Genomic DNA, 25,443 nt, shown 5'->3' with positions numbered 1-25,443 from the left:
TCCTCAGAGAGGACTCCAGATCCCCCTTTCTATCACCCCAGAGCAGCCCCCATGTCACAACTCAGCTAGGTCACACCATTTCAAGCAAAACACCAACATGCTTCAAACATCTCCAGGGAAAAGTCAAGCTACACACTGGTCTTGAAGGTACAGGTTTATGAACTTGTTTAGATATGTACCCCATCCGTATGAAGTACAGAATATTTCCAGAAGGTTCCTGGAGCCTCATCTTACAAGCATCATCCATCTCTCTGAGTAACCACACTTACAAATTTCTCTTCTGTCAGTTAGCTTTGCCTGGTTTTGAACTTTACTCTCGTGGGATTGTGGATAATATATGCGTGTGCTCCTGTGCCTGACTCCTTCTGCTGCATATCTCAGACCTGCCCCTGGGCTTTCCATGACCTGAGTGAGATTTCTGCCTCCACATGGGACTGTGCCTCTTCTTCACCCTGACTTCCTTCCAGAACTGCAGCCACAACATCCCCAGGTCCCTGCCTGGGCCTGAGCTTCTGTCATAGTACCCTGGCACTGTAAGTCGACGTGACCTTATGGCCATGGACACTTCCCACTCCTCTCCCATTGAAGACACTCTGGCATCCACTGTTGCTCCAAATGTACTTCTTGTCCATTTGATATCAAACATATTTGATTGATAAGAGAGTTAATTAAATCAGCAGTTCATTATCACATAACGAGGGGACGAGCTAATCAACTCAGGAGCATGATGTGTCAGAGGGGGTTTGGGAAGAAGATACTCTTTCATCTATTTAGAATACTTACTAGGGGGCTGGAGAGATGGCACTGACTGCTCTTCCAGAGGTCCTGAGTCCAATACCCAGCAACCACATGGTGACTCACAACCATCTGTAATGGGATCCAATGCCCTCTCCTTATGTGTCTAAAGATGGCTACAGTATACTCATATGCATAAAATAAATAAATCAATCTTTAGAATACTTACTAAATGGATCCTAAAAACCAAGCTCTGCCTTCAGCAGTTATGGGGAGGGGGTGTGGCATGTGTGGAGGTCAGAGTTCAACACTTCAGAAGTTGGTTCTTCTCTCTTTTGTTCCTACTTTGATGCATAGTCTAGGCTAGCTGGCCACTGGATGATTCTCCTGTCTCTGTCTCCCATCTGGCTGCAGAAGAGCTGGGGTTACAGATGTTCACAGCAAGCACTTTTACCCACTGAGCCATGACCCAAGCCCAGCGCTTGTTTCTTAATAAGCTACAATTTTATGGTAAAGCACACTTGAGCCAGCAAGATGGTTCTGTGGGTTGGAACATCAACAGGCAGGACTGACAACCTTAATTAGTCTTCCAACCCCAAAAGGTGACAAGAGAGAATGAATTCCCAAGAGTTGTCCTTTGACTTCCATATGTATTATACACATACACACACAGACACATACATATATATACACAGACACACACATATACACATACTTACACACAGATACATACACACATACACACAGATATTGACACTCATAGATACACACATGCACACATATATACATATACATATATACACACACAGATATACACACATGTATATACACACATACATATACACACAAACACACACATGCTAACTAAATTTTTAAACAGCTAACTTCAATGTCTTAAAATTAGCCCCAAGCACGCATTACCTCTCATGGCCTTCTAAGAGGCAGAGCAGTTCTTCTGCAGATCTCACTGTGGGCAGGACATGACTCTCATGGTGCTGTAGGCAGACAGCAGCTGCAGATATCTAGAAGCTAGGCCCAGCCTTAAGTTTGGCATGCCAGCCAAGACTCTAGAAAGTTAGGCTACATCTGAATGAAAAGTTTCTGGGACTCCATCTCTCCACAGAATGTTAAGGCCCCTCTCCTCACTCGGCCTTCCCAGTCTCCTCTCTGTAGATTTCTCCAGGAGAAGAGTTACACACACACACACACACACACACACACACACACATGCTTCAAAGGTATCACTGGGACAGCCCTCCTGGACACCTGTTGGGTAAGGTGAATCCCAAGCTAATGGAGAGCTGGGGAAAAAGCAGGTGGCATCTTTTCTTACTCTTTCACCTTTTTCCCCTTTTGATTTTCTGAAGCAGGGTTTTGTGTAGCCCAGGCTAACTTCAAACTTGTTCTATAGCCAAGGCTGGCCTTGAACCCCTGATCTTCCTGCCTCCTTCTCCCAGGTATTGGGATTATAGATGTGTACCACCACACTCAGTCTCTACTTTTTTGAAGCTGGTGCTTGCTGTGTAAGCCAGGCTGGCTCCAAGCTTTCCAAGGTCTTGGGTAATGGGTATGCAGCACTACACATAGCCTCCAAGTGCCTTTGTAGAGTGCACTTAAACTAAACACCACTTCCCATGAACTCTCCAACAGAGCAGCCAGTTTTTTGTGGCAGGGTTTCATGTAGCCCAGACCTGCTTCAAACTCAGAGGCATCCTCCTGCCTTCATGTGTTGTGTCATATCTGCCATTACAGGTATTAGCCCTACATCTAGATCTGAGGTTTACACAAATCTGACCATTTACCTCTGGGTTTTACTTTTGACCTAGAGCCTTTCTTTTCTTTTCTTTTCTTTTTTCTTTTTTTTTTTTTTTTTTTTTTGGTTTGATTTTTTGAGACAGGGTTTCTCTGTGTAGCCCTGGCTGTCCTGGAACTCACTCTGTAGACCAGGCTAGCCTCAAACTCTCGAACTCAGAAATCCGCCTGCCTCTGCCTCCCAAGTGCTGGGATTAAAGGCAAGCGCCACCACTGCCTGGCTTTTTTTTTTTTTCCCCTGGAGCCTTTTCTTATGTCGAGCGTATTTTTCCACTTGTGGAGCCTGGAAATAAGAAACAGATTCATCTTCAATTCCCCCCCCCCCCCACCAGCAGAGTCCTTGGATCTCTTATCATTTCTATAAATTTTATTTGAAAGTTAGCTTCCTTTTCAATGCATTGTTCCCCACCCTGTCACGTGCAACTCGATATTCCAACGGACACTTCCAAAGTGCACCTTAAAGTCTCTTTAGGCTAGGTAGACATGATAGACTCAGAAGGCTGAGATAGCCAGGTCAAGGGTTCAGGGCCAATGAAACCCTGTCAAAACAAAATCTCCTTAACCCAAACCATTAACTCCTCAGGTACATTTTTTATGACCCAAGTCACTTCAAATGACAATTCTACTAAGCTTTCTTCTACTATCTAAAAAAACATCCCCCATTTGCCCCATACACACACACTTCCAGTGCCATCTCCCTCACTTCCCTTTAGCCCCTTGCCTGTAGGTTCCTAGAAGACCATCAGGTTTCCAATGGTAACAGTAGACCTTCCTTAGAACAATGACAGCCATTTATATTGTGTTTGGATTTGGGTGCAGGGATGGCCTGGTGGTTCTCACTCCAGGTTTTGAGTTTGCAGTCAGAGGAAGGAAAAGCTTGGGGGATTCTTCATTCACATGTTGGGGGCTCCGCCAAGGATGGGTGGCTCAGGCTACGCAGCCATGGCTGTTCAAATGTCTAAGATTCTGGGTAGCTGGCTTTCTCTTGTGGCAATTGAAGAATCTTAGAGTGATTGTCTTAACAGAAGCTACTGGAAGCTACAGGAGCTTTTCCATGAGAAGTCACTGTCACTTGCTACATTTAAAGAATAAGGCATTGGATTCCCTGGTGCTGAAGTGATGGCCAGTGTGAAGCCACACAATGTGGGAGCTAAGAATCAAACTTGGGTCTTCTCCAGGCTCAGATCTACGTTCTTGATGGCAGGTGAGCCAAGGAATAATGTATATGTTTTAAAGCCCATAAGAAGCCAGGCATTATGATGCACACCTTTAGTCTTAGCACTTTCTGAGTTCAAGGCCAGCTTAATAAGCTTCACGGTGAGAACCTGTCTTTAAAATTAATCTAAGTAAACAAATAAAATCTGTAAGAGGTTAATATGTTCCGGCCACAGAACTAGAAAGGGACAAAGTTGAAATCTAAACCCAAACATACCTTGCTACAGGTTCATATCTTTAAATGGCTTCCTAGTTCCTAGTGCTGGTGCTGGGCTGCACTTTGTACATGCTAGGTATGCACCCCAGAGTCATACCCAACTCCCACACTGCCTTCTGCAGTTACAGATGTAGACACCCTACATGACGTCCCCTGAAATGAGACGGTCATGACTGGCTCATAGATCTATCCGGTTTCCTCCCAGAAATCCAGAATGGCTTACATGAGGAAGAGTCCACCTCTGGTGGCTGTGGCTGCTTGGCTGTAAGAAGGGCCTGTTCTGACAGCACAATGCCTCCCTGGTCTTTCTCCCTGTGGTCCTCAGTCCTCTGGGGGTGATTTCCGTGTCATTGTCACCATCGCCCACAGGCAGCACCTGGTCAGCTCACCCACAGGACCTTGACTGTATTCCCTCAATTAGTTTTGTTCCCGTGGAAGAGGGAAGAGTGTCTGTCAGACTGGGATGGAGCTTTGTGATGGAGTGCATGTTGAGTGTGTATTTGGCCATGGGCTGGAGCCCAGGACTGGCATGGGAGTTGGTCAGGAGCAGGCTTCCTCTGAAGCCACCTACTATATATCCTGCAGATCAGATATTTACACCGCGATTCAAAATTACAGTAATAAAGTAGTAATGAAATACTTTTATACTTAGGAGTCACAACAGGAGGCACTGTGTTAAAGGGCCCCAGCTTTAGGAAGATTGAGAACCGATCATGCTCTCAAGCCTGTGAGTTGGTCATCCGAAGGTTCAGAGAACTTGGGAGGCTGAGGCAGGAAGATCAAAGCCAACTTCTACATGAAACTCTGTCTCAAAAGAAAAAAAAAAAAAACCTGGACCAATACTTCATATTATGAATGACACTTTGAGACAGAAGACAAAGCATCCATGAAACAAGTGGCTTACAGGCTGGGTCGCTGTGAATGGTTTTATGGAGCTTGTGCCCTGCAGCCTCATGTTCCTCCAGCGAGCACTTCTGTCCTGATGAGAGGCTATGTCTGCCGCAGGGAAAGCACTGCTTTCTCTAATTCAGCCACCCAGAGAGGGGGCTCCCGGCTCTAACTCAGTGAAGATACCATACTCTGAGCAGCAGCAGGGGAGGGCTACAAAGTAACAAAATAATATATTAACCTACCATAGCACAAGCCATAGAAATCAACCTGACAAACCATAATGACATATTTATTAAATATCCAGGGCGGAAAAACTGAACAACTGAGCCCCTACAAAGGCAGAAGCCATAGCAGGTCTAAGGAGCTAAATATCTCCCCTCGCTAGAACACTCCCGTTAAAGCAAACATGCCAGCATTTCCCAGGCTCCACCTCAGGTCAACATTCCACCATCTTGAGATGAAGAATCTTGGGGCAGGGGCAATACCAAAGCACACAGCGAAGGCCAGCGAGCCTGCTGTGTACGGTGAAACAGAGACGCTGCCTGAAGCAAGGTAGAAGTGAAACTTACACCTGAGGTTCTCTCCATCACACATGTGATGTGATATGTTGACACACACACACACAAGTATATGCACAGGCACACACGTGCATGTACACATGCACATGTATACACAGTACTGCAAGGCGATACTGTTTCTTTTGCTTCACTTCATCACTAATCACCTCACAGCCTCCGGACAGTGCTTCAGAGGTACGTGACAGTCTTCTAAGGAGAAGAATATGAATTTGAGTCTCTAAAGTACTAACAACACTGCTACACAAGAGCTACAATGTCTCCTGTAGCTGCATCTGGAGGGAGGGATAACATGGCTGAACACCCAGGAATCTCTTTTGTGAATGGTCATATCAGGCAGGCCCCTGAGGATTCTGTGGGAAAACCATCCATGACCTGTTGGCCTTCCTGGAGACACAAACCCTAAACAAGCCATGGACTACTATAACAAGCACTCGGAACACTGTACAGCTCACAGTTGGAACCTTTACTCTGGGGACCACCCTGATACCATGGGGAGTTCTTCAGATAGCCTGTCCTGGAATTCTCATGCTATTCACTCTTGGCCTTCGCCTCCTCCAGGGAGTCCTCTATGACCACCTCATGCTGGTCCTTCTCCCTTCTGGGAACTACAAATCTCATTTAAATATATCTATTTCCTCTCCCCTCCCGCTCTCCCTCCCCCTCCCTCTCCCGCTCCTTCTTCATTTTGTTTTGTTTTGTTTTGGTTTGGTTTGTTTTGTTTTGGTTTGTTTTGGTTTGGTTTGGATTGGTTTGGTTTGGTTTTGAGACAAAGTTTTGCTATAGCTGGCCTGGAACTCATTTCATAAATCTGGCTGGCCTTGAACTTACAAAGATCTTGCCTGCTTCTGCCTCCAGAGTGAGTGCTGGAACTAATTGCATGCTGGGCTAATCATACCTAGTTATATCTAATTCTAGTCTTTATTATTCTCCCTAAATTATATTGAAACCACAGTGAGGGAAAAACTATCCCTAGTTTTTTAAAATTACATTTACTTATTTATTCCGTGTGTGTGTGTGTGTGTGTGTGTGTGTGTGTGTGTGTGTGTAAAGAGAGAACAACTTTCAGGAGTTAGCTCTTCCCTTCCATCATGTGGATCCCGGGGATCAAACTCTAATTGTCAGGTTTGGCAGCAGTCATCATTACCCACTGAGCCAGCCCAGCCCAGCCTGGCACCTTTCAACACTTAATGTGGCAGACACTTAGAAGTCTAGGGAAGAGGGACCTGGTGATGAGTCAGCAGTTAGAAGGCTGCTGCCTGGCCGGCAGTTAGGAAGCTGCTGTTTTTCCAGAGTTTGGTTCCCATCACCTACATTGGGCAGATCATAACTGCCTCTGACTCCAGCTCCCAGCTTGCTCTGCTTCCTTAAGTGAAGGATATGGTGCACACACAGAAGTACTCTATAAAGTTGGGGGAGGGGCAGGCACACCTCCATCCTGGGTGACTTCTTGAGGACAGCCTGTTCTGGCCGTCTCTTTAGCTTGCCTTTCTCTTTTATCTGCTTTAGAAATGGAGTGAACAAATGGAGGTGGTAGCACACACCTTTAATCTTGGCACTCTGGAAGCAGAGGTAGAAGGATCTCTGAGCAGCCAACAGAATGAGTTCTATGAGCCAGGCATGTCTGGGAAAGCCACTGAGAAACCTCATCTTGGAAAACAACAACAACAACAACAACAACAGGAATGGAATGATTGGAGTAAAATGAAACAGGTTGGTTGCACAATGAACCAAAAGCATACTCAGCAAGGTAGTTGTTCTGACTGGTTTTGTGTATCAACTTGACACAAGCTAACATCAGAGAGGAGAGAAAAATGCCTCCACAAGATCCAGCTGTAGAGCGTTTTCTTAGTTAGTGATCAATGGGGGAGGGCCTAGCCCATTGTGGGTGGTGCTATCACTGGGCCGGTGTTCCTGGGTTCAATAAGAAAGCAGACAAAGCAAGTCATGTTGAACAAGCCAGTAAGCAGTATCCTTCCATGGTCTCTGCATCAGCTCCTGCCTCCTGGTTTCTGGGCATGCCTGTGAAGGATTCTCTTAATTATGTTGGCTGAGGTGGGAAGACCCACCCTAAAAGTAGGTGGGACTATCCACTATGCTTGGACCTTGGGCAACATAAAAAGGGAAGGCTAAGCTGGGTTAGTGGTGGCGCACGCCTTTAATCCCAGCACTCAGGAGACAGAGGCAGGAGGATCTCTGTGAGTTTGAGGCCAGCCTGGTCTAAAGAGTGAGTTCCAGGGCAGTAAACACTACACATAGAAACCTTGTCTCAAAAAAAGAAAGAAAGAAAGGAAAAGAGAAAGCTGGCTAACATGAGCATTTGATACTGTCTGCTTCCAGAGTGTAGTGCGGAGTGACAGCTGCCTCATGTTCCTTCCTCCGGGAGCTCCCACAATTAACTGTACCTTGGAACAAACCCTTTCTTCCTCAAGTTGCTTCTGTCAGAGTATTGTATCAGCAGTAGGAAAAGTCACTCAGCCAGCATCCAAGAATGTGACCTCAAACCTGCTTGTGTGGTTGTATAACTTAGGGATGGGGGTCCTGGGTGGTAAATGAAGGATATGGAGGTCAACCTTTAAGTAAATGAATAGATCAACAAGACAAGTACAGATGTTTGTGGGAGACAGACAGACAGTGCCACTGAAGGTCTGTACCCTGAGGGCCAAACAAAACAGGAAGCTGAGGCTAACATCCTTCTTGGAGGGTCAGGGGTAGCTCAGGGAAGGGTGCTTACCTAGTATGAGCAAAGTCCTGGGTTCAAGTTCCAGCACCTCCCACACAGACAACAGCAACAGTAATGACAACCACTCTTGGAAGTGTCACTAGCCAGCCACTTTGAACAGCCATCCTGACTGGGTGTTGGGGAGCAAGATCTGGGCAGGATTTGTCTGTCGCTATGTCTCCTTTAAAAGGCATGAAGCAAAAAGGTGAAAAATTAGCATCCATCACTGGAGGGTTTTGGGGGGGGGGGGGGCTGTGTGGGCTTTGATTAGTTCTTTTCTGTACATTTTAAATATATCACAATGCTTCAAACAAGATACTGCAAACTGAGCCAGGAGATACCTTGGTGGATATGAGCGCTCCTGGAACTGCCATGACTTGAGGTGGAATCCCCAGCGCCTACCCCATGTGCTGTAGCCCCAGTGTTGGGAGACAGACAACAAGATCCCCAGAGCACACTTACTGACTGTCCAGCCCCACCCAAATGACAAGACCCCATCTCAGGGGAATAAGACAAAGAGTGATACAGGAAGACACCTGCTGTCCTCCTCTGGCTTTCACCTGGGTGTATGCACTTGCACATGCATGTACACCTATACAGACAACACACACACACACACACACACACACACACACAGTCCTTGGAGCTCAGGCATTAAAATCACCTGCTCTCCTAAAGGAAAAAACCTACAGTGAGATTCCATGTCACAGCAGTTAGAACAGCTGAACTCAAAACCATTGACAATGCCAAGTGCCAGACAGACGTAGGGTAACTGGAACACCCGATACACCTCCTGTGCACTCACTATAAGATACACAGTGTGGATGCTTGAGAAAGGAAGCCAGCTGCTTTCTCTCACAACTAAATGCTTTCCCCATGACCCAGCAACTCTACTTCTAGATATTTACCCAAAAGACACACATAAAAATATGTATACAAAATATGTATACAGCGGCTTTTCTTATAACAGCCACAACTTAGACACGGTCTAAGTTAAGAGTCCATTAACCTGCAGATGAACTATCTGCTTAATTAAGGAAACCAACTCTGCACATACACTGTACAGATTTCAGAAACTCTGCTGAGAAGTCCGAGATAAAGCAGTACAGCTTCAGGACTCCAGGGGTCTTCAATCCAAAGCCAGATGACACTTAAGGGATCTGTCACTGACAGCAGATCCTGGAAGGGTGGGCTAGAAGGAGGATTCAGGGAATGTTCTGGACTGATGATTGTTCTGTCAGTGTGCTGCGGATGACACAGGGCATATATGTGGCAAAAGGCACACTGAGGAGCTGTGTGATAACAGGCCTTCAAGAAGGGTCATCAGCTTTCTGTTGCTGCTGAGCCTAAAGATCTGAGGTCAGTCTCCCAGGATTCACATGGTAGAAAGCGAAAACAGACTCCCACAAGTGGTCCTCTGACCTCCATCCACATGTGCGCTGTGGTAAAAGCATAGGGGACATGCATGAACCTGTGTGTGTGTGTGTGTGTGTGTGTGTGTGTATGCGCACACACAAGAATAATAAATTTCAATGCTTTTCACGCAACTTTAATTTATACATTTGTTTCACTATTCCACTCTAGGTTTTTAAAAACTGTATCATCGATGGTGTAAGGACACTCCACACCAACTACATCAGGGAGCCTTCTGGGTGAGGCCCAGGAATCTGCACTCTAAACAGGCTTCCAGCTTTAGAGCCCTAAGGTCCTGGTCCCCAGGGGTGACACCCACTCACCCCTCCCCCACTTTGGCCGGTGATACTTCCAACAGGGCAGGCTTGGCATACCCCCCCCCTCCAAGCTCCCAACCCCTCTGCCTAGTCGCCCCTGGCAACCAAGAAAGGACTTGCAAATCCTCAAAGTGCAGCCGCCCAGGGAGGGCGGCGCGGTGTCAGCGAGACAAGGACACATCCAAAACGCTGGGTAATTGCCGGGCTGCTAATGCGTGGCCCTTTGTGCGACAGCGCAGAGCCGGCCGCGCTCCCAAGCCCCGGCCTTTCAGGGCGCGCAGGGGGCCGGACGGCGGCGCTCCCGCGCTCCGCGACGCATAATTAATCGGCCTTCACCGAGTAGGGGACAAAGGCGCCCATTCACCCCGCCGCTCCTCCCTCCCCAGGATATTGTTATTGCGGAAAACTGCAGCCAGCTGGGCCGCAGGGCAACGTCAGCGCCCTGGGAGAACGGACTGCAGCAAGGAGACCTGAGCTCCCTTCTCCTCCAGAGCACACCCCCCCCCCCCGAGAGATCAGGGTGGGCAGGACTCAGGGTCTCTTCTGTAGGCTGCAGGACCCCGAAAGCCTCGAGGTTTCCGCCGGGGCACCAAGACCTGAGGCTGTAGAAATGGGGATGGCACGTGCCTACGCTGGCTTCTAGGAGAGCTTAGATGGACTTGCTTGCTCAGGTTAGAGCCCTGCGTGAGTCAGGCCCTCCACAACACCTAGAAGAATTGGTCTGTAGTTAACATCAGGGCCACCCTTTGAAGAGTGTTGAGAGAAACTTGACTGGGCCCACTGTGCCCTTATCAAATCTGTGAGATGGCTCAGGGGATAAGAGTGCTTGCTTTTAAACCCGGAGTCCTCAGCTCAGTCCCTGTAAGCCTTATTAAATATGGAAGGAGAGACCTCCACATATGCGTACCTCCCCTCAGACACCCCACCCCCTCAGTAAGGATAAACAAAATTATTTTTAAAGTGAAGCGGTATCCTGGACATCTATCTGTAATTTCTTGTTCTTCAGGCCCTCTGAAACTCTCTGATAGTAACTGCAAAACTGGCTCAGTGCTCCACCCTAGTTCATGGGTGAAAAGACAGTCTCCAGAGGTGAACTGGCTAGGCCATGGTCACAGAACAGGACTGGCTCTGAACCCTGGGCACTCGGTGTAAGAAGCAGAACAGAAGACTGTAGACGCTGCCTGGGAAGGGGGCTCTGGCCTTCCTCAAACCTAAGCCCTCCCTGACTTCAAAGTCTAGACCAAGTGTCTTATTAAAACCCTGACCTTTCCTTGTACTGTAAAAGACTCTGGCATGTTATGTTCTTGGGACCTCTGGGAATTCCCCTGCCAGCACCATCAGCGGTGTCTTTGAGACTAGGCCCAAGGCTTCAGGGCTACGACAAGGCCAATGCCCACTGAACCTCAGTCATGGATGGCCATAGCAACAGATTCTCACCATTCAGAGGCCCTGGCCTGAGGGCTCCATTCCTCTTCAAAGTCCATGTCCTCCCAGGCCTAGCAGAGGCCCAGGTTCCAGGTTGGCAAGGCTGGGCTTCACCTTTCCCACTGAACTGAAGGCATTAGGCACCAGGCCATTCCTCCTCAAAGCAGCAACAGTTGTGATGAGCCGCCATGGCGTTCCAAAACCTCAGCGTTCTGAACAGCTCCCAGAACAAGCAGGGGGTTTCCAAAACCCTGCCTGCCCAGCCCTGCCCAGCCCGGCCCTGCCCTGCCCATCTCCTTGAGACGTTCTGTCCTTCAGCTGTGCTCTGGAAAGTGTTTCCTTTGCCTCAGACTTCCAGTCTTGAGCAGGACCACAGGACAATGAGCCAGACCGCCATAGAGCCGCAATCTTCCTGGCAAGATGGAGATGAGAAACCTTCTTTGTTAGCTAAGGAGCCCATTCTGACTTCCAAGACACAGAGGGTACCCAACCAAGCTAATTCTGTAGCCAACATAGCATGCTAGACACTGGAAAGCAATATCATATGACAGTCATATCTGTGGGTGGGAAAATGCACAGAAAATTCTAGAACAAAGTGGAAGGAAACGGAGTTCAGTGAAGGCCCAGCCAGGCCTAGAAGGACACAGACTAGCTGTCCAGCAGAAACTCAAGCAGGGACTGGTGAGGTCAGCACAGTTCTGACAAGACTTGGGGCTTAGGCTTCCCACAGTGGCCAGGACACCCGCACAGCATCATACAAAAGGCTAGCCTAGCTGACTCCCGCAAGGCAAGCGCTATTTACAACCGAGAATAGCCCACCAGAGTCTGTGAGGCTTAACCGAAAGGGAGCAGACTGTATTAAATAACATCCTTGAAAATATCCCCTGAAGTAATTAAAGTGAAAGGTCGAGATGTCTAACTTTTCCTCAGATGTTTTCAGAAGCATGAATAACAGTGAATCTGGGGAAGGCTCTTCAGTGACCCCTCTTGCTAGCCTTGGAGGTTTCTGAAGCGTCCTGAGCACCACAGGGCCGGCAGTCCCACATGGCAGTCCCACACTCAGGTGCTTAGCCACTCTCCTGTTCCTGCAGCCCCATCCCCTAACACACTCCCTCTCAGAAGCACCTTCCAGAGAACCCCAAACTGGTTTAACAATCCTTAAGGGAATGTCCTGTGTTACTGACCTCTGAATCTCAGGTCAGCTAACATCATGCTTTGTGAAAACTGAATATTCCCTAAACCTGGAATCCAGTTACTTGGCATGGATTCCAGCGCTGAGGGACGGAGGGGTAAGAAGGACAGAGAGACGATCAGTGGGGACACTGAATAAAGAAAAGCAGGAGAAAACAAACAAACAAACAAACAAACAAGCACCAGCTGTGGTGGTGATAACCCCAGAACTCAGGATGTGAAGGCAGAAGGATCAAAAATTAAGGGTAAGCCTTAGCTACATAGAAAGTTAGAGGGTCAGCCTGGGCTACAAGAGAACTTTACTCAAAAAATAAAAGAAAATGACAAAAGGAAAGCTAGTGGAGCCCACATAGATTTTTACAGCCTACATGTCAGCACTACATGTCAGCACTCCCTGTCAGCACTACATGTCAGCATTACAAGTCAGCACTACATGTCAGCACATGTCAGCACTACATGTCAGTACTCCATGTCAGTACTCCATGTCAGCATTACACATCAGCACTACATGTCAGCACTACATGTCAGCATTGCATGTCAGCACTACATGTCAGTATTATACACCAGTACTCCATGTCAGCACTCCATTTCAGCACTCCATGTCAGCACTCCATGTCAGTACTCCATGTCAGTACTCCATGTCAGTACTCCATGTCAGCACTACATGTCAGTACTACATGTCAGTACTCCATGTCAGTACTCCATGTCAGCACTACATGTCAGCACTACATGTCAGCACTACATATCAGTACTACGTGTCAGTGCTACATGTCAGCACTATATGTTAATACTACATGTCAGTACTACATGTCAGTATTATACATCAGTACTACATGCCATCACCACATGTCAGCACTACATGTCAGTATTATACATCCGTACTCCATGTCAGCACTACATGTCAGAACTCCATGTCAGCACTACATGTCAGCATTACATGTCAGTACTACATATCAGGACTACATGTCAGTGCTACATGCCAGTATGTCAGCACTACATGTCAAGACTACATGTCAGTATTAAACATCAGTACTCCATGTCAGCACCACATGTCAGCACTCCATGTCAGCACAACATGTCAGCACATGTCAGCACTCCATGTCAGCACTACAAGTCAGCACTACATGTCAGCACTACATGTCAGCATTGCATGTCAGTACCACATGTCAACACTCCATGTCAGCACTACATGTCAGCACATGTCAGCACTCCATGTCAGCACTACATATCAGAACTACATGTCAGCACTACATATCAGCACTACATGTCACTACTACATGTCAGCACTACATGTCAGCACTCCATGTCAGCACATGTCAGCACTACATGTCAGCACTACATGTCAGCACTACACATCAGTACTATATGAGTACCACACACTCAGACCAGAGCTGATAAATTTCTTCTTTAGCCAAAGCTAGCTAGTGAACAAGCAGTCAGGCCCACTTACAGAGCCCGAGTCTGATCTCGCCATGTGCACTTCAGCAGGCTGTAGCTCTCAAGCACACACTTCTCAGCCCTTTCGTCTGAGTGTTTCAAGTTGATGACTAACGTCGCCTCAGTAAGATGAGAAAGATGAGAAAGGCTTGCTTGCTAAGCCTTCACCTGGCTGTGCTCACAGCTTAGGAGAAACACTGACCTGCCAGTGAGCTATCAGTAGACTCTCACCTTTCAAGGAAAGGAAGTGCATTATCTACCCTCTGGCACTGAGCAGAGTTGCTGACATACGGCTGGCACAGAGTCCTGAGCTGGGCTGAGTGAAAGGCTGTCCTCACCAGGACACACTCAGCAGGCCAGGACACACTCAGCAGGCCAGGACACACTCAGCAGGCAAGGACACACTCAGCAAGCCATTTGACCTTGGATGGTCAATGGCAGAGTAAGCACCCAGAAGTCCTTCTTTAACTCCCATTCTCAGAGCAGGCCCTTCTTGCTTGGCTTGGAGAAAGGCCATGGTCTGGTTTCTGTGGCTGGTGTAACATGCCCCATGTTGGGATGGGGTCCTCTTCTGGTCCTGGGCATAGGAACCCCCCTGGAGGAGCAGATCTGTCAAGCACATCACATTTCTAGTGGGGACAAGACTTTCTGAGAGTGTTCCTGGTTAAAATCATGGTTGTTCTATCCCTACCCGCACTCCCAGCCTCCAGTGCTCAAACAGTGTCAGCCGTCAATAAACCACCCCAGTTTGGGTATTTTATTATGGTGACCTGAGAGGACTAAGAACCAGGGGGGTCTGGCCACACTTTGGGGAGGCACCCAAAGCCTCTCCCTTCTCAGCCTCTGTCCTATCCCTCTGTCCCCTAAGGGGCAGTCACCGCCAGGGCCTCTGAGGCAATGGGGCACATGTCCAGCACATTCAACCTTTGCTTCCAGCATAAAATCACCAGGCATTCTGGTGGAGAGCTCCTTCTTCCTCCCCACCCCTCCTTCTCTCCCTGCCCCCTCCTCTTCATTCTGCCCCCCCATCCTCAGGCTCTAAGAACTTCCCAAGTGACAACATGTGGCCCCAAATCAAACCTTTGTCCTCAGGCCCCTGCTGAAGCCTTTCTAGATAACTGCCTACCTTCCTCCTCCAGCTTCCGAAGCCAGCCCCATTTCCTCACCCTCACATACCCCGACCCCGCCATTCCTGTTTGTGAACAGCTTTCTAAATCCAGCCACACTTCCCCTTTCTGTCCACAGAGCCTACGGAGTAGCTGCAGCAGCTAGTGCTCCGCAAAGGTTCTCTTGCCAAGTCTGGCTGAGACCCACACCCTCTGGCTCTGTCCAGTTTCCCCCACGCAGGCTCTGGAAGAAACTGTGCCCTCCAAAAGCAGTCCTCTACCCTCTGCCCATCCTGTCCAGAGAAGGGCAGAATCTACAGACAACTCACTGAGAGTCCAGGATGACTGAATAGTAGAGGAAAGCACACCAACAGTTGAACTGGCTTCTGCCTGTCCTAGCCCTGCCCCTGCCACAGTGCTGGGAGGCCCCAGGTGGTTACCCATTCCTTCTAAAACCCTCTTGTTTCTGGAATGAAGGTCTAATTTGGTAGATTTTCCTGGCCCCTTCTCTTTCTTGGCCATTTCTCCGCAAGATGTTCTTGTCCAGTGCCTGGAAAAACCAGGTTTGGCCAGGGACACTCCACTACCTGAAGGTAATCACCATTTCAGGCTCACATGCTGTACCTAGTGTTTTTTCTGTGGCACTTTCCCCTCAGGAAAGCACTTCTCTCCATCCTGGACACAGAGTAAGGTATCCCCAGCCTGTCCTCAGGCACACTTCACATCAAAGTCAGTCTGTCTGGGAAGTGACCAGGCTACCCTGACTGAGCCAGTCAGGGGTGAAAGGTGTTTCAGAAAGGTTCCCAGAGGCTAAGACAGTGCTGCAAGCCATCTCCCCTGAGTGAGGACTTGGAGCTAGGGAAAGAGCCCTAGTATGAAGTACATGTCTGTCGTGAGGGATGAGGTGGACCTGGGCCGTATACTAGCCACCTAGCCATGGAGGCCCAGAAGCCCCACTCTAAGAATGTGGTAGAGGCCAGCCTTCAGACTGTGGCCAGCAAGGGGACCTTGTAGAGATTGAGAAAGGCTGAATAGAGAAGGGAAACCCAAGTGGAACAGAGGCTGTGGGGAAATCGGGGCAAGAGGAAGGAGACGGGATGAAGGAGACGGGATGTGGACATCAGAACCCCTCTGTCCTCCCTCACTGTCTCCCTCCATCAATCATGCCTGGAAAAAAAGGAAAAGGAAAAAAAAAGCACTCAGCCAGCAGGCCACAGGGCACAGGATAGGACATCCTGTCAAGATCCAGGACATGTCCTGCCTCCAAGCCTGAGAGCCCTGCATGTCCCCTCTGAGCCAAAAGCCCTCAGATACATCCACACAGAGATGCTGTCAGACATTCCCACCTCAGTACACCAGAACCATGGTCTCTGCAGATACTGAAGCACAATCACATTCCTAGGCCACAGGGTTACTAAATCAGATTCCAGAGACACCGGGCATCACGTCAGGGGACCCAGACAATGTGATGGTTGACTATCTCTGATGGAGACCTCTCTCCCATCCTGTGGTTGACTCTTTGATGGCGACCTCTCTCCCATGTCTCATCCACCCTCTGCCAAGACATCCTGGCAGGGAAGGAAGGCCAAGGACTCTGCTGCTAACCAGCTCCACAGCTGTTCCCTCACCTATCCAGCAAGTGGACAGACATGATAAAGGAAGACTACAGACAGCCCACCCCTGGAATACACCACTCATCTCAACGCTACAAGGGCTGCCCTTGACAGACCTAAAGATTTAACCTCCATAGAAAATACATGGGAAGTGTAGCTCGGGGGCAGAGTATTTGATTAGCATGCTTACATGAGGCGCCACAGGAAGGAGAAAGGTAGAAAGAGAATTGTGTGCAGACAATTATCAGAGCCAAAGGGATGTGTGGAACTCGGAAGCTATGGAGGAAGCTCGTCAGAGGCCGCCATCAGCGAGTGAGCACAGGGAAAGATGCAGACACAAGGAACGCTGCTTCTCAGTCAGGGGGCTTTCTCTTCCTTCCCTCAGAGGACATTTGACAATATCAGACTACATTTCTGGTGGTCTCCATGGGGCTGCATCTACTCACCCAGTAAAAAAGACCAGGAAGGCTGTTTAATGTGTTACATTGCACAGGAAAGCCCCAAACTAGCTGGCTTTGGAATGTCAGCTGTGCAAAGTAAAGAGACTGTGGTCTAGATAAAGGAATAAACAAACAGATACTGAACTATGGCAGACAATTAAAACTTAAAGCTGGGGAGAGGCTGGCAAGATGGCTCATCAGGTAAAGGTGCTTGCTGCCAAGCCCAATGACCTGAGTTCAGTCCCACAAGATAGGAGAGAACTGACCCTCAAAAGTTGTCCTCTGACCACACACACACACACACATCTTTGCATCATATGCCTATACATACAAAACACACTTGTTTGTTTTGAGACAGGGTTTCTCTGCATAGCCCTGGCTGTCCTGGAATTCACTCTGTAGACCAGGCTGGCCTCAAACTCACAGAGATCTGCCTGCCTCTGCCTCCCAAGTACTGGTATCAAAAGAATGTGCCACCACACCCAGTGACAAATGTTTTATTTTAAAAAGGGGAGTCCTGCCTGGGTAGTGATGAAGGCACATTAGGAACTAAGGCATAAAATTAATTACAATAAATGAAATGAAAGATCCGCTCTTCTGGAAGGCCACAGTGTGTGCCGTTGCTGTCCTTGGATCCATGGCTGGTCCCCTTGAGCCGTCCCAACTCCTGCCCTTTGCTCCAGCACCCATCTGGGGCCTCAGGCCTGCCTGAGGAAGCCCTGTCTCACCCGGAGAGGGAGGTACGGTTTTAGTACGCAGCTTAGCTCTGCAACCAGATGGAGGGCAGAGATGTACTCAGAAAGAAGAAGGGCGGTGCGAGGGACTGGGTGACTGGGAAGAGGAAGAGAAAGGCGTGCTGCAAGTTTCAGTGTTTCACAATGTAACAAAAATACCAGACAGCCTGGGGGCCACAGGGACAACTTCAAGTTGAGCAACAGCTGTACCACTGTCTCTAATCCATGGAAAATTGTCTTTTCATTAGATCCCCTGCTAAACCAAAGCCAGACCCTTCATTACCACGAAAGTGATTGAGAAAAAGACATTCGCCCCTTAGTCACCAGGCCCCTCCTTGTTCTCCCACATACCCAGGCTAATGCTCCACCCTGACTAAGCTTCTCCGGATACCGATTGCTGTGTTTACTGACCCCTACTCTGGCTTCACTGGACTCCAAATAACAGCAAAATACCCACAAAAGCAGGACTAAAAACGCTGCATGTGTCTCGTCAGTGTCTGGAAAAAAGTCATCTCTCTCAAATGGCAGCCCACATGGTCCTCCAAGAGTCTTAAGGTAGACCTCACATTTGCCTGTGGTTCCTGGCAACCCAGATGAAGAAAAGGTTGTTGGGCAGCATCAGCCTTACAAGTCTTGGGGTCAGTACATCAGAATCCCCTGGCCCCAATTCATCAGCAGATGCAGTGCTTTGCTGGAAACCAGAGCCTAAAGTGTCTCGTGCATGTCTGAGGAGAGACCATCTGGAGAAGAGCATCCCCAAGTGTACACTACTGGGGGACTGGATTCCCCAAGTCATAGGGAGAGGTGGATAAAGATCCTGTGGTGACCAGGAACAGCTCAGTTTCCTGATCCTCTGACTGGCTGGGGATAAGTATCTGGAAGAATGGATGGAATGTGTGGCCTTTAAGTGACCCCCCCTTGAACTGTATTTCTCTCAACTGAGCTCTTGATAAACTCAAGCAGCAGAGGCAGTTGGAGGGTGTAACTGCTGACCATGGTCTGGCATTGGTACCCAGCATGAGGCGAGGGTGGAGCAAAGGGCTCCTGGCACCTGCAGAGATATCATTCATGAGTCAAGCTAGTTACAGACTCCAAGAAAGGCCCAGAGCATTCTGCAGTGGTAAATTGTCTAGGAGAAGTAGAAACAAGATAGAGACCCCATGGGGCCTGTGGGTCCACACTCACCTCTGAGCTCCCACCTCACTTTGGGTTGTCATGAGGGGAAAAAACACCCTGATTTTACTCTGCCCAGACACTATGTTGCTGTCTGCAGTTAATCTTCAGAAGCAAGCTATTAGCCCGATGCTGTGCTCGTGTTCGTTTTGCAGAGAGCAAACTGAGGCTCGAGCAGTTTAGCCAGGTTCAAATCAACTGAGAAGGGCAAAGACTATGTTCCTCCCCCAAATCTGCTTGATTCCAAAGATCACATCCTTTTAAGGGCTACCTGTGAGACCCTGCCACACAGGAGAGATGAAGCCTGTTGGAAAAGTAACAAGGTAGTTAATTGTCAGCATGGGACAGAACTCAGAACTCTCAAGAAATAGTGACTGGGGGAGAGGAGGTTGGAAGACACAAAATTCCCTGTTCCCTTGTCCTTTCTGGTTCCGGGACTCAGAGATCCAGAGACAGCACAGCTGTGAGGTGGGATCTGGAAGTGCCTGAGTCCTGAAGGAAGGCTGTCTGCCCAGCCACGGCATTTTAAACCTTCATAAGGAGCAAGAGCACTGTGAGCAAATAACAACAACAACAACAAATGTGGCGTGTGTTAGGATTTGGGTAAGAAGTATCCCCCTAAAAAGACAGTCCCCAAAACCGTGTTCAGAGGTGGGGCTCTCAGGAAGTGATTGAATCTTGGTGGTGCTAATCTCATCATTGGAGTCTCCATTGATGGCTTCCCAAGTGACCGACTGTAGGAGACGGTTGGAACTGTGACGCTGAAGCTTGACTATGAAGACACTGTTGACGGTGTGTCTTTGCCTCAGACTCTTCCTTACTGTCTTCTCTCATGCCTGGCTGCTGCAAGGTAAGCATCTCTCCTTCATCGTATCTCTGCCTTGTCATAGACCTAAAAGCAACAGAGCCACCAGCCACTGCCTGCTGGGTATCCACCCATATACTGTCTCTTCTGCATGGAGCATCTTAGTCTTCCCCTAATTGCTCTTCAGATCTGTCACTTCAAGAACTCTTCCTGACCTTCTGGATAAGGTAGCCAGCATTCTGCTATGGCACAGAGTACTACTGTGCTAGGCTTGCTTACATGTGGTGCCATGAAGGCATGTCTTCCTCACAGGATAGGGCCTGTATCCATTCTGCTCACATTATGCCCAGAGTCTTAGTCTTGTGTCCAACACACAGCAGAACCTACATGAGAAAGAACACAGGTATCCGAAGACTAGAACTGAATTTAAGTAGTCATGGTCCCCGAAAATTGTTGTAGAGCTCATAGCACGGACAGTTCTTAGCTTAGGAATTTTCAACGATGGTGCAAAACCAATATGCATTTAGTAGAAATCACATTTCAAGTTTTGAATTGGCTTGTTCTGGCCGCCATAGCTGGCCATGGGTGATTACTATAAAGATACTCTCTAATGATACTGGTCAATAACACTGAGCCACTACTGCCTGTCAGCCTGTGGATGGATAGGTGTGTGTGTGTGTGTGTGTGTGTGTGTGTGTGTGTGTGTGTAACAGAGAGAGAAAGAGAGGAGGGGAGAGAGAGAAAGAGAGAGAGAGAGAGAGAGAGAGAAGAAGAGAGAGAGAATGAGAGAGAGAGAGAGAGAGAGAGAGAGAGAGAGAGAATTGACTCAGCAATTATGGAAGCTGGCAAAATTTGAAACTTGCAGGGTTAATATCTGTTTAGTACAAAGTAGCAGGTTGCCACAGAACCAGGAAAAGCTGACATCTCAGTCTGAAGGCTGTCTGATGGAGAACTTCTCCTATTTGGGATTAACCTTCTGTTCTATCCAATCCTCCCACTTACTATATAAGCCCCACCCACATTTTACAGAGTAATCCGCTTGGAAAGGTTTAAATGTTAATCCTATTAAAAACACCTTTATAGAAACGGCCAAGATACCTGACCGAATATCTGGGTACCCAGTGACCCTGTCAAGTTGACATATAAAGCAGAACTTCACAGGAATCATATAAGAAAGCAGATGTGTTGGAGGCTTAGTAAGTATCAGAGACCAGTGAACCACAGCACCAGCATGGGGGTTAGTCACTCGCTCATTCCAAATGCACTCATCAAATGTCTATGACAAGATTCTCCGTTCTTATTGCTGTGTAACAAACCACTCCTAAATCTAATGGCTTAAAATAACACGACTTTATTTGCTTATGGTTTTGTAGGTCAATAATTTGGGAAGGGCTCAGCTTGGTGCTCCCGTTTCCGTCACTTCAGTAGTCACTCATTCACGTGAATTAGCTTAAAAAGCCCACAAAAACCACAGCACATGATCTAGCGCCCACACTATGTGCTGGGTGATCTCATGACTCTGCACCTCAGTCTTTCAGAATGATGGCTGTCTTCCCTGAGAATGTTCCAGAAGGACAGGTATGAGGAGAGGTGAGGCTTATCAGAACTATTCTCGGCATGGTTGTCATGTTACTAAAAGCAAGGCACATGCTTATGAAGGAATAGAACCATACAAGACATTTGTATTGAAGGATGTGGTTTCCTACACAGCTCTTTACGCCAAGACACAAGGGACTCTATCCTTCCTCCTGTTCCCCAAGGATCCTGAGTCCTACTGAATGTTGATACGACTCATGCAGCAAACAAGCCCATCCGAGTGCTCCTAACATGTTCACATCTGTAAGAGCAGACTGATATGATGACACAGTGTTCATAGCTTATCACTTTTTCATGCAGATGTCTGGAAGGTTTTTTGAAATATTAATTTAACTTAATTTTTGAGACAGATTCTTTCTTTTGATTTTCATTTTGGGGGGTTTATTTTCCAGGCAGGGATTCTCTGTGTAGCCCTGGTTGTTTTGGAATTGAACTCAGAGATCTGTCTGCCTCTGCCTCCTGAGAGTGCCAGAATTAAAGGCGTGCACCACCATTCCCAGAGTAATTTAATGTTGTTGTTATTATTTTTGTTTCCAGGTACATATGTGCTGGCTCGTGTGTGATGGTTCATATCACATGTAAAGAGGACAACATCGGTTCTCCAGTTCTGCCTGTACACAGTTCCAGGAATTGAACTCAGAGTATCAGGCACCTGCTGAGCTGTCTGTCTCCACAGGCTTCAGAATAACTCTCTAAAGAAAACTGGTACCACTCATATGTACTTGTGGGAGAATACCTACAGAATAAACGTTCTCAGTGCAGCTTTGGAAAAAAAAAAAAAATCTGGAGGTGGTGGTGGCACACACCTTTAATCCTGCCACTCAGGAGGTAGAGACAGGCAGATCTCTGTGAGTTCTAGGCCAGCCTGGTCTACAGAGTGAAATCCCAGACAGGCAGGGATACACAGAGAGACCCTATGTCAAAAACAAACAAACAAACAAACAAACAAAACAAAACAAAACAAAAAACAAAAAAAAAAAAGAGGAAATTGGATTCTGCTTCCTGGTGGGAGGAGGCAGAAGGAAGAGGAAGTTTAGGAGAGAAGCAAGAAGCTCAGACTTCCAGAAACTTCCTCATAGCTTCCTCCTCGGTACAGTTCATCCTGTCTACACCTACCCTTCAGGGCAAACCCAGCTCTGCCTTGCCCACAGTTTTCTCCTCCCATCCTCCCTTCCCCTCTGACCTGCCCTGGTTAGGTGCATGGCAGGCAGGAGGCCTTCATTTCTGCTTTCTCTCCTTCAGGCCCCAGGTCCCAGTCTCAGGGACAATGGACAGGTTGCTGAGAATAGAGGAGTCTGGCTGTATTCTCAACATTGTAGGACAAGGAGGTTGAAAGGCCCGGAGTAGCTCAGAGACTAGTACAGCAGGCTAGCCAGCACTGGGTAAGAGGGCAAGACTAAGCGTTTTCAGCTACATGTGTGGATTCACAGCTGCCCCTCCTCACAGGTCTGGGAAGAGAATGCTGGGCTCCATGGGTTTGATAAGGATGTGTGTGTGTGTGTGTGTGTATGTGTGTATATGTACTTATATGTATGTGTAGGTATTGTTACTAGCCTTTAACTGTGAGTCTGCTCTTCCTGTCTCTGTGGAAACATCTACAATAATAACAGACACAGATTACTTTAGACTTCTTTCAGACCTTTGAAAAAGCTTACCCGTCCCTGCTGCAGAACAACCGCCAGGTAAGTGTTGCTAAGCGCAGGTGAGATGGCTGATAGTTAATGCCACACAAGCCTGATACTCTGAGTTGGAACCTGTCATCTTCCTAAAGCTGGATGTGGTGGTTCAAGTCTGAGATCTCAACACTCCTCTGATGACATGGGAAGCAGAGATAGAGAATCACCTGTGATGGTTTGCATATGCTCAGCCCAGGGAGTGGCACTATTAGAAGGTGTGGCCTTGTAGGTGTGTCACTGTGGGTGTGGGCTTTATTTAAGACCTTCATGCTAGCTGCCTAGTAGTCAGTATTCTGCTAGCAGCCTTCAGATGAAGATGTAGAACTCTCAGCTCCTCCTGCACCATGCCTGCCTGGATGCTGCCCTTGATGATAACAGACTGAACCTCTGAGTCTGTCAGCCATCCCCAATTAAAGGTTGTCCTTTATAAGAGTTGCCTTGGTCATGGTGTCTGTTCATGGCAGTAAAACCCTGACTAAGACAACCTAGAAGTGTGTGAGCCCTTGCCCTAGAGAATCAAAAGCAGGAGGAAAAACAAGATGGATGGAGGGTGAGAACTGACTCCCAACGGCCATCCTCTGGACAGCACGCTGGCTCACTGGGTAAAGGTGCCTGCCACCAAGCCTGATGACCTACCTACGATCCTGAGTTCAATTCCTGGAACCCATATGATGGAAGGAGAGAACCAAGCCCCTCAAGCTGTCCACTAACTTCTACGGAGTGTCATGTACGCACTCCACACACACACACAAAAACAACCACATACATACATACATACATACATACATACATACATACATACACACACACACTAAATTAAAAACAAATAAACTGGAAAGTATTAATCAAGAAGCACCTCAGGGGACAGAGACTGAAGAGATGGCTCACTAAGAGCACCTGCTGCTCTTGCAAAGGCTATGGGTTCAGTGCCCAGCACCCACATGACAGCTCACAAACACATGTAATGCCAATCTCAGGGGATTCCATGCCTTCTAGGTTCTACAGGCACTGCATACATGTAGTGTATAGAGATGCATGTCGGCCAAACACCCATACATATAAAATTAAAATAAAGGTGAAAACCTTTCAAAAGAAACTAAACACATGCCGGGCGGTGGTGGCGCACGCCTTTAATCCCAGCACTTGGGAGGCAGAGGCAGGCAGATTTCTGAGTTCAAGGCCAGTCTGGTCTACAGAGTGAGTTCCAGGACAGCCAGGGCTACACAGAGGAACCTTTCTCGAAAAACCAAAAAATGAAAAAAGAAACTAAACACTCCACTGCTCTCAGAGCCAGCTCCCTGGCTGGAGGTCTGTGCTTATTCTCATTGTTTGCTTTGACAGTCTTGATTCAGTTCTACATGTTTGAAATCTTACTCAGAGAGGGACCCACAGATCTTCCCAAATCCCATAGGGTCCAGAATATACAGAGGTCAGATTCTAGCTTTGTATGGTCGGCATACAAAGCCACACCCCTCTGAAAGTGTCCCCTGCTTGCTTGGCATTTCTGATGTTCTCAAGATGGAGGACAAGCCTTGAGAGTTGAGAACTATTATGTAATGCTGCTCTCTGGGAACGAATGTGCACTCCATCTATGACTCCAGGATGGCTTGGTATTTGCAAACCAGGCCAGTCTGCTTCCAGAGCCTCCTGGAGCTACCCTGGCCACTGCTTGGCTTCATGGAGTTAGATTATGTGGACCTACCAGGACCACCCCGTAAGCCTCAGTGTGAGCCACGTCTGGCCTGAGCACCAGGAGACACAGTCAACAAGTACTAACTAACTGGAGTGATCTGGGTTGGCTGTCCGTCTGTCCACTTCTCCATCAGCCCTTACTTCACTTAGGTGTGCCTGGATTAAGCAGAAACAAGGGGGACCCACTTGTTTAGATTTGTAGCAAATAATAACTCTTTAACATAAATACCTCCCAAGTAATATTCAAGACATGTCTATACTGAAAGAAACCATGTGCTATCAGAAGCCTACTCTTTAGGGGCTGCACCAGGAGAAAACCCCATGGAGCCAGGAAAGCATAGGGAAGGACTAAGAACAGCTGAACTAAAAAACATTGACAATGCCAAGTGTTGACACAGATGTGGAATAACTGGACCGCCGATACACCTCCCATGCGCCATGAGACACAGAGTATAGATGTTTGAGAAAGGAAGCCAGCTGCTTTCTCTTACAACTAAATGCCAGCCAGGTGTAGAGGAATATACCTTTAATCCCAGCGGAGTTCAAGGCTAGCCTGGTCTACAGAGTGAATTCCATGACAGCCAGGGTTATAACCAGAGGAGCCCTGTCTTAAAAAACAAAGTAAAACAAAAATAAACAAACAGAAAAAAAGAAAGAA

Source organism: Grammomys surdaster, unplaced genomic scaffold, assembly GCF_004785775.1.
Source record: "Grammomys surdaster isolate TR1022 unplaced genomic scaffold, NIH_TR_1.0 149, whole genome shotgun sequence".
In the NCBI taxonomy this organism is placed as follows: domain Eukaryota; kingdom Metazoa; phylum Chordata; class Mammalia; order Rodentia; family Muridae; genus Grammomys; species Grammomys surdaster.
Note: the sequence above shows the minus strand (reverse complement) of the source record.